This window comes from Equus przewalskii, chromosome 4 (assembly GCF_037783145.1).
Source record: "Equus przewalskii isolate Varuska chromosome 4, EquPr2, whole genome shotgun sequence".
Classification (NCBI taxonomy): Eukaryota; Metazoa; Chordata; class Mammalia; order Perissodactyla; family Equidae; genus Equus; species Equus przewalskii.
The window spans coordinates 40,759,842-40,775,575 of NC_091834.1; the positions used below are offsets into that span (position 1 = coordinate 40,759,842).

Here is a 15,734-nt window from a genome sequence, read left to right on the forward strand (position 1 = left end):
GAGGAGAGAGAGAAAATAGAGCTCTGAATCTCCTTTTCAGTTATGAACTTATTACAGGAAGGAATTAAATAGCCCCCTTCAAAGTCATTCCCAGAAGCTTCTGTTCTCATGACCTCATTATTGCCTGATTCTTCTCTTTTATCATGAGAGTTCAACTATTAATACCATTGTCCAAGTTAGCACAGTTCTTTTTTATCTTACATTTGGATAAAATGCCACCTCCCATTTTATTTTGTGGCACCCAGGCTAACCCTCATTACTTTCCCTGATTCCTAGCCCTCTGAGCATCCTCTCCTTGCCACTCAAATCTCCTCCTATACTAGTGATTAGTTATGTCAGCCTTGGGCAGCCCAGGAGACAAGGAATAATATGGATTGATGTCTGTTAAAGAATAATTGAATAAAACTATGCTCAAAAGGGAGACTAATCTTGGGGCTGGCCCCGTGGCCGAGTGGTTAAGTTCGTGCGCTCCGCTGCAGGCGGCCCAGTGTTTCGTTGGTTCGAATCCTGGGTGCGGACATGGCACTGCTCATCAGACCACGCTGAGGCAGCGTCCCACATGCCACAACTAGAAGAACCCACAACGAAGAATACACAACTATGTACCGGGGGGCTTTGGGGAGAAAAAGGAAAAAATAAAATCTTTATAAAAAAAATAAAAAAAAAAAAAAAAAAAAAAAAAAAAAAGGGAGACTAATCTCAAATATGGAAAAATCTACAGATTTTTTTAAGTGTAACTCTAATATAGTTATACACACAACATAATATAATCTATGACATCCTGCTAAAACCACTTTAATAAAAAGAACAATGTGTTTTTGGTATAATTATAGTTTTATGTAAGCAAAAGTTATATTAATGGAATCCCTGTTTTACGGAATCCATGCCTTCAAGAAGAATTTAAAAACATAAGAAATTTATCATGAATTTTACTGTAATTAGCAAATTTATTCTGGTTGTCTATATTATTAAATTTGATGAATCACCCAGTGATTTGTCTTAGGTGAGCTTCCCATTATTTGAGAAATTTGAACGCTGGATAAATTTTCACCTGTTAATGGGCATGGACATCAGCAACTGCCAGCTGGATCATGATAAACATTCAATAATCTGCCAAAAAATAGAAAAATATGAACAATGCAGTAAGGTTTTCAAAATAATGGTTTTGCATAAAAATGTCTTTTATTTTAAGGACTCAATATTAGATGGTAGTTATTTAATATTCTTATCTGCTAATGTGAATAAAGGAAAAATTAGCAATCATGCCAGTCTCTCATTTTTATTTCTTTTTTTCTGAAAATATACTGGTCCATGAAATCTCAAAGTCTGGGAACCACTGACTTGGCTGACTTCTATGATTTCTCTGACTTCTCAGAGTATATTATTCTATATATCCAAATATTTAATGTAATAGAGATATAACTTTGATTTTTCTGTAAAAACCAACACTATTAAAGTAGTCTTAACATTTCTGAAAAGTTGTTTGCTCCATGGCCAACAGGTACACGAAAAGATGCTCAACATCATGGTTCCCTCACATATAAGATTCTATTAATTTAAACATTTTTTAATCCATTCCCTTTTGTTTAATTTTTACATAATGGATTCAAATTATAATACTTAACACAGAGAATGAATTCAATGTTTCATGAAATACTCATTAAAATTATCTTTTGTTTCTATTATATATTATTTCCACTTGTTTTGGAGTACTCTTGTATTCAAAATTGGGCTTTTCCTTGTGGCTCATTTATCCACAAAATATTTTCAATAAAATAAACTGCATAATAATTAAAATTGTTATAATGCAATACATCTTCTGATTCATAAATGATGTAAACCTAAATATTACTCCTCCTTTAATAGCTTTCAAATACTAAAATATTACAAATAACTATAATTGAGGCATGCATAATTTTATCCCATTAACTTTGGTGTCCTTTTGTAGTCTCATAATCTAAATTAAGCTCTTTCAAGTTGCTGAAAAAGTTTCATTTTCTTTATGAAATGACCCACTCTTCAAATTGCATAATCATCTCTTCCATGAAGACTTCTAGCACTTCTGTCCATCCTTGATACTCTCTTTTCCACACTCCCAACATCCATTCCTGCTTCTCTACAACCAAAATACATCCCAGCTCCATCCTTTTCTTTACATCTCCAATGCTTCCCTCCTGACCTAAGGATCATCATGGCTCACCTGCATTAATGTACAAGCTTCCAAACTGGTATCCCCCATTTCCAGACCATTCTTCACACTGAACCTACGCTGATCTTATTGTAATGTGTCTTATATCCTGTCCTTCCTCTGTTGAAATACCTCCAACGGTTTCTCATTGTGTTCCAATATCCAAGAATCCAATACTCTGAAATGGCCTCAAGCCTCCATGGACTAGCAATCCTACTACTTTCACCTCTTCTGCTCTCCTCCTTCCCTTTCCCTCTATACTCCAGCCCACTGAGCTTTTGGCTCCTCCACTCCACCAAGCTCATTCCTGACTCAGCACCTTTACCCATGCTGTTCTTCCTGTCTGGAAAGCTCTTCCTTCAGATCTGTACATTGGACTGGCTTTTTCTCATCATTCGGAACTCAATGATCAAATCACTTCCACAGAAAGGCCGTTTTTGGAAGACCCCCACTCCATCACTCTATCAAATGACATTTTATTTTCTTACAGCCTTTCCTTTATTGCTATCTGAAATTATCTCACTTATTGATTTGTTTATTGGCTTATTAATGGTCTCTCCCCCTAAGAGAATGAAACCTCCTTGAAAGCAGACCTTGTCTGCCTTGTTCACCATTTCATCCTTCCCCAAAGCCTAGAAAAGTCAGAGCTTTATTATGACTTTCATGGGCCAGAGGTACTTTTGCCTTCCTGGATCCCTTCGCCTGAAAAAAATATTAAAAATTATATTTCATGACTGCATTGGTATAAAGACAAATATATTAATATCATACACTAAAATTTTCTTTGACTTAAAAGTTCATTTTTTTCTGATTTAAAAGAATTTAAAACATGTTTGTGGGCCCTTGGCACTGTACCTGCTAATGGAGACGTCACCTTAAAAACGGTGCCCAGGGCATGATAGGTGCTCAATTATTGAGTGGGTTGAGTGGATGCCCTGGAATTTAGGATCGTTGGACTGTGCCCCACTTCTACTCAACTGGTTAATAATCGCTTGGGTTAACATTCACTAGGAGTCCTGTATTTGCAAAGCAAGAGGGTAAAATCACATGGCTTTCCTTCTGTTTTCTCAACTCCTTCTCTGAAGTTCAATGACAGTTATGGTCTGTGCTATATCATTTAGTCTTTTATTACACACATCTACTATCTTTTATTGCTTTTGTGATTGTTCAAAGTGTTAGTCTTACCTGTGTAATTAGATTACGGATTCCTTTAGGGCTGGGATTTAATTTTATTCTTCCTTATAATGTTCCCACAGTCTATAGCACAAGATATGTGATTAATATTTGCTGGTTATTTGTCTGACTGCACTTTTAGATTATTATATACATAAAAATATAGAAAACGATAAACTTTAGTCAATATATGATTGGACGCTGGCTCAAGAGAGAAACAGCTTGAAAGGAGGTAGTGGGCATTCTAAAGCAGTGCTTCTCTGTCTCCTTCGTGTCGTGGCACAATAGGAAATGGCCCCATTTGCCCAGCAGACATACCTAAATGAATGAGGCTACTTCAAGCCAGAGGTGACTGGTTGATGGCTCTGAATGTTGCAGGCCCTACCACACCATGTAGGAGATCAATATCTTAGTGCAACTCTATCACATTTGTGCTATTGAGAAGGAAAAATAATTTTTTTCCTACCCTTTTATGTTCTTGGCTGAGACCTCTCTGTAATAAAAGACAGATTAACAGGGAAAAAAACAGAAGTTTAATAACATGTATACATCCTGCATACCCTGGATATCTCCCAGAAAAATTGAGTAACTCTCCAAAATGGCCCAAGCCACCACCTTAAATACCATCTCCAGCTAAAGACAATAAATGATGTTGGTGGTGGGGTGAGAAGGAACTGGTTATGAGAGGTTAGCAGGCAAAGCACAGTGAACAAGTGTAAGGTTGTCATGCAGATTTAAGTCAGTTGCTTTCTCCATTGATGAGTTTCTAGACATTCAGTCATCATCCTCTTCTGGCACAGAAAGGGAAACTCCTACAAATGGAGATTTCCTTTATAAATGCAAATGTCTCTTACAAAAGGGTAACCTCTAGTTTTCAGAGCTTTTCCTGTCTGCTGTTTCCTAAAAATAATCAGTCTAAAATAGTCCTTATGCCACAAAGATACACGTAGGGGTGGCACATTCTGTTCCCCTTCAGTGGCATCACTGCTGGAAAGCCTCTCTGAGTCTGCTGTAACTGCTGATGTGGAATTATTAACCAACCACCAGAGATGTGCTGGATATGTCTCCTATTGGCTGAAGAGAGCCATTTGCTAAATTTTTAGGAATTTTGCCAGACCATTGTTAAATATGGCCATTATTAAAAATTAAATTATATAAACTTATAAATGAATAAATTACAGTAAAAATGAAGGTAATAAATTCTCAACACACCACATCTTATTGCATATTTCTTACATTTTATCGTTACCCATGCTTTCGAAGTTATTTATGCCTACTGTATTCGTATGATGCAAACACAATACAATGGTGTGATGCTACTCAACTCTTCCCAACTCTGTGTTCTGACATGATGTCACATTGGTAGCTTGAAACTAGTCATGCAGGGAGTATGTATTTACCCCATGGACCAGCTCCCAGCATTTGATTTCCAGTACTATGTTATCCTACCACCCCCACAGCCCCCTTTTCTTTAGATATTGTACAGGCAGCAGAAAACATCACAATGTTGCCTCATGCCAGAAAAGACTACCTTTGGTTGCAACATTTTGTCAGAGTGCAAATTTGATGTCAGTGTGTGTATTAGTTCAGTATTTAGGCTTTTAGTTATGATACACCTGAATTTAAATTTTTATCCTATCCCTCCTTATTTATGTGACATGGAACAAGTTGCTCTATAAGTCTGTTTCCTTATTTGTATAAAAGAGCTAATATGTAGCGCTTATCTAATAGGGCTGTTATGAAATTACAAAGTATTTTACTATGCAATATGTATTAGAGCTTGACACATAAGTGTTCAATAACTATTATCATTGATATTATTTTTCTTAGCTGTTATCTCTATGGAAGTGGCTCTCAATGGGGGCAATTTTGTTCCCTAGGGGACACGTGGCAGTGTCTGGAGTTGCTTTTCATGTTCACAGCTGGAGGGTAGGGAGCCATCACCTAACGGTAGAGGCCAGGGATGGGGCTAAACCTCCAACAATTCATGGGACAGCCCCCTACTAACCGCACAACAAAGAAAGATTTGACCCAAAAGGTCAATCATGGCAAGGTTGAGAAACCCTATTCTAGAGTAGTGTTGTCTAAAAGAACTTTCAGTGATGGTGCAAACATTCGTTATCTACACTGCCAATGTAGCAGTCACTAGCTACACATGGCTCTTAAGCGCTTGAAATGTGGCTAGTGTGACCAAAGAACTGACTATTTCATTTTGTTTAACTTTAATTCACTTAAACTTAAATAACCACAATACACTAGGCAGCAGGTACCGTAGAAGACCTCTCTAGAAGACCCTCTCTAGGTCAGGATGAAAAATAGCACGAAGACTGGAGGTTCCATTCAGAGTGTTCAAGTGCTGAGCATTCAACTTGTCCTTTGAAAAATGCCAGAAAAGTACTAGAAATATAATTAAACTTTAAAAAATATGCACAGAAAAGAAAAAGATTGGAAATAAAAGCAAAACTATTTCACAGTACTTGTCTTTGGTTGGTGAGACTTTTTTTGTTTGTTTTTTTTTTGAGGAAGATTAGCCCTGAGCTAACTACTGCCAATCCTCCTATTTTTGATGAGGATGACTGGCCCTGAGCTAACATCCATCCCCATCTTCCTCTACTTTACCTGTGGGATGCCTACCACAGCATGGTTTTTGCCAAGCGGTGCCATGTCTGCACCTGGGATCTGAACCTGCAAACCCCGGGCCGCCGACACGCGGAACGTGCGAACTTAACCACTGTGCCACTGGGCCAGCCCCGGTTGGTGGGACTTCTAGTTGAGTGTTTTGTCTATCTAATTATGTGTATTTCCATTTAAAAAAATATTATAAGCATGTTAAATTTCACAAAGAAAAAAATAATCTTTTAAAAATGCAGCTCACTAAAAGAGAAGTAGTAAGACCTGTGAGACATCACTTGCTACAAATGGCCTGTGAAATATAAATTTGGTTTTGTAGGAAGAGAAATGTCTATAATGATGGATGAGACATGGTACCTTTATGAACAGGAAGTGAACTAAAAAATGGTCTGTCTCATAACAGTCTGAGAGTCTGTGCACATTGGTAGTCAACAGGAATTTTAGTAAATGTGGTAGGATCTATGAAACTGGAGGAATCCTCTGGGCAAGTGAGCAGAGAGGAAGAGGCACCTTCAGTTCAGCCTTTATATTTACTAGAATGCAGCAATTCAGCTGCATTCCACTGCTGGTAACTGTCTGATCCCTACCTTCGATGCCCTACACCTCCAACCAAACTGTTGTACTGATACTAGGTCCTTGGAACCCTGTTTGGTGACTAATCCGGTGAACTAATTTAAGCTTAGTGGTTAATAGTGCTTCACTGTATTACTTCTCCTAGATAATATATTTTCACATCCGTAAGACTCTTCCATGCCATAGTCCAAATAGGCCATTTCCATAACCTTCACTTCTCTGTGAACCAGTGAGAAGAAGCCTGTCTAACTTCCTTTAAACCATATTGTGTTTTATCTAGTGATATCAAGGTGTCTAGAAGTTTTGAGATCTTGTCATAATGTCAATAACGGAAAGGAGCGTTTGCTTCCTCACAGCAAGGGGGCAGTGAGCAGGGCTGGGCAGTAGTACACCTGCACACGGGGATGGGCCTTGCTACTAGCAGCACTTCTTCAGGCGGGCTGGTATAAGACTCACACGCTTTAGTTGTTGTCTTCACCCCTATTTTACAAGTAAGGAAGCCAGGACTCATAGCACTTAAGCAACTTGCTAAAGGTCACAAGATGCTGATCCTAAGTTACTATTGTGTTGTAATAATTACCTTATAACTTAGTGGCATAAAACAGCCGTATTATTAGTTTCCCAGATTCTGTGGACTTGATATTTGAGAAGGGTTCAGCTGGGCTACTCTGTCTTGGAGTTACTCGCGAAGTTACCGTCAGACGTTGGCTATACGTATTGGAACACTGGGGGCTGGAGTAGCTAGGAGCTGCTCTCTGTCTCTCTCTAGTCTCAGAGCTTCTCCATGTGGGCTAATTTGGGCTTCCTTATAGTATGGTGACCCCAAGACAGTTGGATCGCTTACACGGTGATTCAGGTTTTCAGCATAAGTATTCCTGCAAGCAAGGTGGAGGTCACATCACCTTTTCTGACCTAGCTTCTGAAGTCACATGGTGTCACTTGTGTCACATTTCCTTGGTTACAAGAAAGTCACAAATCCACTCATTTTCAAGTGGAGGGTAATTTGACTCCACCTCTTGATGTGAGAGTGGCAAGGTTTTAGAAGGATATGTGGGATGAGAGAAATCGTTGTGGTCATCCTTTAAAATACTACTTGACACAGATGGCTATGTGAGCAATCCAGAATTTGAATCCTGGGCTGTTCATATCGGCCTCTGTTTGCTCTGCTGCACCATTCACCATTCTTAAGTTTCCATGAGTGTTAATGTAGTAACCGTCAAGGAGGCAGGCTTCTCAGAAAAGGGTAAATGATTCACAATGTGTTAGTTAGTAGTATTAAATTTCAATTCCTCCTTCCTGAAGAACTGGTAAAAACTCTTGGCCTAATATGAAAAAGACAATAGTTTCTTTTTGCTTCTTTCTTTTACGGATTCTCTTCTACATGTCTTCAGGTAGTCTTACTCAAAGCTAGTCTTTGCTGGGATATTGTTTTCCTGGTATTGATGATTTCATCATTTGCAGAAAATTCTTAGTTTTTCTAATGCACTTGTTCAAGGTTCACCTTTGGTATTTCAAAAGAGATGTGTCTTCCCTGGAAAACACTTTGCAAAATGCCTGCTACTAGTATCTATTTCTGGAGAATTGCAATCTTCTCTTGCTTGACTCTTCATCTTGGTTCCTTATCTCTGTGTCAATAACTTAGCTTCACACTTTTGTTCTTCCACTTTGCAAAGAGAAAGTTTTATAGTACATACCTTTATTGGGTAAAGTATTTTCCTGATAGAAACCTAAGCTGAATACAGAACCCCACTCAGCAGAAGCTCAGATGTCACGTCACTTCTTCTAAATACCACAAACACCCAACCCCAATCATGCACTGCAGCTAAATGGTAGTTCTTCTTGCCCCAAAATATGTGAGACACAGAAGGCTGGTGCCTAGTCTTGGAACATTTAAAATACTAAATGAAGTACTGGAAGAGAAATTTGGATACAGGAGCAAGGCACAAGAAAGAATGAGTATAATACTAGCCAGTTACCAGAATAGCGACACTCCTAGGTAAGAGGAGGGGCTGCAATTCACAAAATGACATGGGACCTCAGTGGTCATCTCAGTCCCATTCACAGTGAATGGGGCCCAATGCCTGAACCTCTAGAACAGCAGAGAGGGAGAAGAGAGAAGACATACTAAATAGAACAAAACAAACTGGAATTTCAAATCTTAATTCCACCCCATTCGCCTGAATAAGTTAATTTCTGTGGGCCATGTTTATTGCCACATAGGTAATAGTAACTGCTTTTTATAATTGTTTTGAGGACTACTGCATCTGGCAATAATTGGAGCATAATCATTTGCTTTTTCTTCCTCCTCTGCTCTTCTTCCTCCTCCTCTCAGAATAGATCTGAGAAATGAGCCTGTGGTGGGGGGATTAACAAACTTTGCTGCCAAGGCAGAAGCAGGGGCTGACATATTCAGCTATTAAAAGAGGGTAGGTGGGAAAGCACTGCCAATAACAGCCTGTGAAAGTAGAAGTTGGACAGTTATACATAAAAAAAGTTTTTCGCCACAACTAGAAGGACCCACAACAAAGAATATACAACTATGTACCGGGGGCTTTGGGGAGAAAAAGGAAAAAAAAGTTTTTCAACAGATACAGTGCTAAAATTATGTAAGGACATGCAAGAATGATCATTATGGCATTGATTTTAATATAGTACGTACAAACTGGAAACATTCTAAGTGTGTCTTAATAAGGATCTGATTAAATAAGTTACCTGTATTCACGCAATGCAATGCTATGTATCCTTTAAAAGAATAAGGTAGGGGCCGGCCCGGTGGTGCAGTGGTTAAGTTCGCACATTCCGCTTCTCCGCAGCCTGGGGTTCGCTGGTTCAGATCCTGGGTGCAGACATAGCACTGCTTGGCAAAAGCCATGCTGTGGTAGGCGTCCCACAGGTAAAGTAGAGGAAGATGGGCATGGATGTTAGCTCAGGGCCAGTCTTCCTCAGTAAAAAGAGAAAGATTGGCAGTAGTTAGCTCAGGGCTAATCTTCCTCAAAAAAAAAAAAAAAAGAAAAGAATAAAGTAGACCTATATGTGCCAATGGGAATATCTCCAAGATATGTTGTTAAATGAAAAAGTGAGCTGCCAACATAATATGGCATGATTGTGTTTGCATGTTTGTGTGTGTGCTGTGTTTATGTAAGAATACATATGACAGTAAGAGCATGGAAAATTTCCAGAAGCATACACAAAAACTGGCAGTGGGGGTGATTTTGTGGAATGGAGTAGGAATGACAGCTTTGTAGAGAGGAAGGTTTTTAACTTGAATTTCTTCACTCTTTCATATTGCTTGATTTTTTAAAATTTATAAGCATGCATTACTTTTTAAATGAAAATAAAATAAATTAAAATGTTCCTTAGCAGCTAGTGGGCAGAGAGAGAGGGACACAAGAAAAAGAACCCAGGATGGCAAGAAATCGTTTAGAAACTAATACCCCCTGGGCCATTTATGCTCAGCATTTGCAGCAGAGGGTTCTCAGGACATGATTAACATTCGTGCTGAAAACAGGTAGGCAATAGGGTAATGAAAATCACGTGAGTGACCTGGAGGAGCCCACAGGTAGGATGTTTGCTCACTTATGTTAGTGGTTCAGTCCTGGCTGCCCATTAGAATCACCAGGGGAGCTTTAAAAATCTGCCAAGATCCACTGGCAGAGATTCTAATTTAATTGGTCTGGGGAGGGCCAAGCATAAGTGCATTTTAAAAGATCCCCAGGTAATTCTTGTGTGGCCCGGGTAGAAAACCACTGCATCAACAGTGCTTAGAACCCTCACGACAATCAACATGCAATTCTTGACCATCTACTACATGCCAGGTACTGTGCTAGGTGTGAGCCACACAAATACAAAGGGATTAAAAAAAAAAATTTAGGTAAAGGACGAGGAACTGAACAGACATTTTTCCAAAGAAGACATACAAGTGGTCAACAGCTACATGGAAAGATGCTCAACATCACTAATCAACAGGGAAATGAAAATCAAAACCACAATGAGCTATCACCTCACACCTGTTAAGAGTGGCTGTCATCAAAAAGATAAGAGATAAGTGTTGGTGAGGATGTGGAGGAAAGGGAACCCTTGTGCACTGTTGGTGGGAATGTAAACTGGTACAGCTATAATGGAAAACAGTGTGGAGGTTCCTCAGAAAATTAAAAATAGAAATATCATATGATCCAGCAATTGCATTTCTAGGTATATATCCAAAGGAAATAAAATCATTATTTTGAAGAGATATCTGCCCTCCCATGTTCACTGAATCTTTATTCACAACAGTCAAGACATGGAAACAACCTAAGTATCTGTCAATGGATGAATGGATAAAGAAGATGTATATATACACAATGGAATATTGCTCAGTCACGAGGAAGAAGGAAATCTTGCCATTTGTGACAACATGGACAGACCTTGAAGACATTATGCTAAGTGAGATAAGTCAGACAGAGAAAGACAAATACCATTTGATATCACTTACATGTGATATCTAAAAAAGGCAAACTCACAGAATCGGAGAGTAAAATGGTACTTACCAGAGGCGGGGGGTGGGGGATTGAGGAGATGTTCGTCAAAGGGTATAAACTTCCAGTTATAAGATGAATAGATTCTGAGACTCTAATGTAGAGCATGGTGATTATAGTTAACAATACTGTATTACATACTTGAAAGTCGCTAAGAGAGTAGATCTTAAATGTTCTTACCACAAAAAAGAAATGGTAATTATGTGATGTGATGAAGGTGTTAGCTAACACTATGATGGTAAACATTTTGCAAGATATATAAGTATACCAAATCAACACCTTTCACTTACATGTTATATGTCAATTATATCTCAATAAAGCTCGATAAATAAATAAATCTAAGACCAAAAGAAAATTAGGCCAAGAGACAAGGATATTTAAATTTCATATATTTTAGCCTTTCTATAGCTGTGCAGTTTGTGGATGACAATTGGAAAAATAATTTTAAAATGAAGAATGGTATATAAAATAATATGTTCTCTTTTCAATAGTAGATAACGGAATAAAAGTAGGTTCAGTGGTACCTGTACCAGTTTAAAAAGGAATTACCTTTAATGTGATAACACTTATCCCAAGAGCTTGCCTAGTACCTGAACCATTTTACTCCAAACATGGTCCACAGACCAGGGACATTATCGTTGTCACTGGGAGCTTGTTTGAAGGGCAGAGTCTCCAGCTCCAGGCAAACCTAAATAAGACTCAGCATCAAACAAAATATCCGGGTGATGCATAGGCACATCAAGATTTGAGAACAACTATGTTAGTTCTTAGAAGGATTTAGAATCTTCTAGACTTCCTTACCTAAATCCTATTTTATTGACATTAACTACAGATTTGGTTATCTGGAAATTGAATGGATTGCTTTACAGAGAATCATAAATGACTTATATCCCAACCACTTCTGTAACAACAACATTAATAGATTCCACTTTTCTCAGCAGTTACTATATGCTGGGGACAATAGATACTTTATAAATATATTTTCACAAAAACGCTAAAGAAGGATGTGTTTTTGTTCTTCCTATTTATTGATGAGACAATCAAGATTGAGAGAGATGAAAGTCTCACAACTGATAAATGGTAAAACGAAAATTTAAATTTAGATCTGATTAAAAACTCAGTTGTTTCACTGGCTTTTCAATGCTTATCATAATTGTGATGCTATGGGAGAGTATTTATTACACTTTCAAAAACATTATTAAAAGAGATTTAAATAATCTCTAATTTAAATTTATAGTCATTGCAGAACTATGTAATAATAACAATAAAAAGGGAGAAAAGTTAGATCATAATCCATGAGTCAGCCAATTACATACATTTTATTTCAAACATGTGCACCGATGTAGTTTTAGTTGGCATAGTAATTTGATCTATCAGTTATTTAGAAACCTTGTAGTGAAAATTTCAAGCCCTGAAATGCAGCCAAGAGCAAAATTTTGTTAAAATTGCAATTGAACAGGAACCTGTCCAGCAGTGTATTGCTTAAGTTTGCGCACTCCACTTTGGCGGCCCTGGGTTCACAGGTTTGGATCCCAGGTGCGGACCTACACACAACTCATCAGGCCATGCTGTGGAGGTGTCCCACTTACAAAATAGAGGAAGATTGCCACAGGTGTTAGCCTGGGGACAGTTTTCCTCACCAAAAAGATTGCAATTAAACATTAATAAACATTGTTTGATATAAAAACAAGGGTGGAGTTTTTAATACAGAAAGTTGGCTAACGTATATAGACTGGCTTCTAAGTAAATCTTATCTTTCCTGAAAAAATGCCAAAGTAGGAAAACCAGTCTGGGATGGAAAAAAATCTTTTTATAATCTCTCATAAGAAGACAACATTTAATCTGTTTCCGTGCTTTGAAGACTGCTTAACCTTCAGGTGGAATTCAGTTAGTAAATGCACGTTAGCACAGGACATCCCCATGGCAAATCGCTCCCAATTACAAAGCTTTTCCCCACTGATCTCTGTTACTTCCTACCTTGAACTTCGGACTTGAACTAAACGATTTTTGTTGGAAACAATTGTTCTGGCCAGGTAAAATCAATCTTTTCTTATTGCTACTAAAAGAAACAATACAAGACTTACACTGACCACAGAAGTTATGTATTTTCAGCATCGTTGGACCTATGTGGATATATACATATGTCCAGTCATGCCGAAAATATTAAAACAGAGAACTGTGCCAAGTTGAATATGAAGAATTTAATTTAACATTAGGTCTCTAAAGCCTCTCTTAGACTATGCTTCTATGGACCATGGTGCCTGTTGAAGAGTTGACTGAATTTGGCATTTGTGTTCAACCAGTCATCATTTTAGTTCTGTGTGCGGTTGAGAGGGTAAATTAATTAAAAATTGAAGAATAAGAAAAAAGTGTAAAAATAACAAGTAGATCTATCTGACAAGAGAGGTTTTAAAAAAGGCCAAATGAGTAACAATTCCCATTGACTAGTAAAAACATTACTCACCATAAGTGTATAAGCTGTCAAAATTTCATCCAGTATTAACACTCCTACACAAATAAACAGAGTAAACTTAAATTTCAACTATCTGAGAAATACCTGATTTTTCATTCAAAAAAAAAAAAAACTCAAGGTGAAATTAGTGAGTAACTGATGTGGGCGTACTGAGGATATAATTAAAAACAAAACCTCCCAATCCAGAAAACCTCTCCACAAAGGCAGTAAAGAAAGAAAATACTTTCACTATTGAATAAGAATTAAACCAAAATGCAGTGTGCATCACAAGCAATCTACTAAGAGATTGCAAGAACAGAAGTCTCATCCTTTTGTACAAACAGGCAGATACACCCATTGCACACATGTTCTCAAGATAAGCAATAACTAGTCCTCAAGTAAGAGGACTTGACAGCACCATTTGTCACACATAGCTCATCCTAACTTTACCTAGTAATCGGGGTGACTATGTGTCTTAGTATTGGCTTTATCCAGAGGAAGAACAAACTCGTATTTATAACAGGAAGTAGTTTTGCAACTTGGAGCAATGGACCCACTGAAGTGAGGCTCCCAGCCTCCCCAGAAACTGGGAGATAGAGATCTCTCTCTCTTGATGTTTACATTTCAAAGAGATGACTCCCAGGTCCTTGAGGAAGACATTGCTAGGTCATAACACCAAAAAAAGGTCTATTTAGTATGCAAAAGGATTTATATGCATTTCAAAGAGAGGAGAAAGTACACACAATCACAAGTTTTCTACAGTAAATGCTCTGAGAAAAAGAAGAGGGGAGTCTCTTCCCTCATTTTCAACAGGAGAATTAAACCTCTTATTTTTAATTTGTACTTGTCCTTATAGGTAGCATAACATCCCCGGAAAGTCTACTTTTCTCATTTACCCAAAGGGAAGTAAGAACACAGTATAAGAACGCCTGATTAGGGGCTGGCTCAGCGGCCGAGTGGTTAAGTTCACACACTCCGCTTCAGCGACCCAGGGTTTCACAGGTTCGGATCCTGGGCATGGACATGGCACCACTCATGCAGCCATGCTGAGGCGGCATCCCACAGAGCACAACCAGAGGCACTCACAACTAGAATATAAAACTATGTACTGGGGAGCTTTGGAGAGAAGAAGAAGGGGAAAAAAAGAAGATTGGGCACAGCTGTTAGCTCAGGTGCCAATCTTCAGGGGAAAAAAAAGAAAGAACACCTGATTAGGAGATGGATAGCCTCACAGCAAAGCTTTGGCTTTGTAACTTGAATCAAACCACTTAAATTTTATGGGCACTAATTTCCTCATTCGTAAGGTGAGGATATTAATGCTTACTTCACAGGATTGTTATAGAGAGTAAATGAAATATAAAAAGTTAAATGCATTTGAAGTGCTTCATAAACCATTAAACCATACACTGGGAGAGCAGTTGCCCTTAACAGTGTGCTTTCAGTGATCCTAGGAAGGCCTCCTGGCCAGACCCTCCTCTTACTTCTGTTGTGCAAAATCCCACTACCAGAGACTGATTCTTTCTCTCTTGACAGCACGCAGATACTGTCAGACAACTAACACATTAGCATCATGTCCAAGTCAGAGGGAATATGCGTCCCCTCTGTAAGCTCCAGACAGCAGGCTGTGGTAGAGAGCAGTACGGCATTCGAAGCCACATGGGCTGCTGGATTCTTTAGTTGGAGAGAGGAAGAGAAAGGAGGAGTTGTATCAAAAACAGCACAAGGACAACTTCCCAGTTCTTTTTGGAGCTGGCCCTACCCCAATGTCATGTAGAAAAGGAATGATGGAAGTTCTTAACTCCCAATCATTCTGGCAGCAGATTACGTCTCTTTTTAGGAGAAGACATAGAACATACATCACCAAACATTTCCATTATTCAAATTCTCTCTATCCAAATACAGAGTTTTCTATTTCCATTGTTTCTAAATTTGGAAATTAGAGTTCATTAAGGAGGTATACAATTAGAATACCATGTATGAAAGGGGAAACTAAGAATGTCTAATACTCAGAAAGGAGGTAGGTGGCGTTTTAATAGGCTCAAGAAGACCATATATTGCTTTCACAGACGTGTAGCTTAATAAAACTGCTTCCCAGAAAGGCTAAGAAACTCTGTGCATCACAGTTTGAGTTGCCTCCTAAAATTCTGAACACATCCCATAAGAATAAACCCCAAGCCTAAAGCCAAACAGCTCAAGGTAAAGG

The 15,734-nt window shown here is 38.4% G+C and overlaps 1 long non-coding RNA gene across 1 annotated transcript in view; it reads right to left on the minus strand.

Annotated features, from left to right (window-relative positions):
- Positions 1-15,734, minus strand: part of LOC139083113 (uncharacterized) — a 37,517-nt gene that overhangs the window by 8,294 nt on the left and 13,489 nt on the right. Inside the window, exons 3-5 of the long non-coding RNA XR_011539681.1 lie at positions 13,544-13,587; positions 9,278-11,767; positions 1,052-1,110 (exon numbers count right to left, since the gene is read on the minus strand). This is a non-coding gene — a long non-coding RNA (uncharacterized lncRNA). The remainder of the gene's footprint in view (positions 1-1,051; positions 1,111-9,277; positions 11,768-13,543; positions 13,588-15,734) is intronic.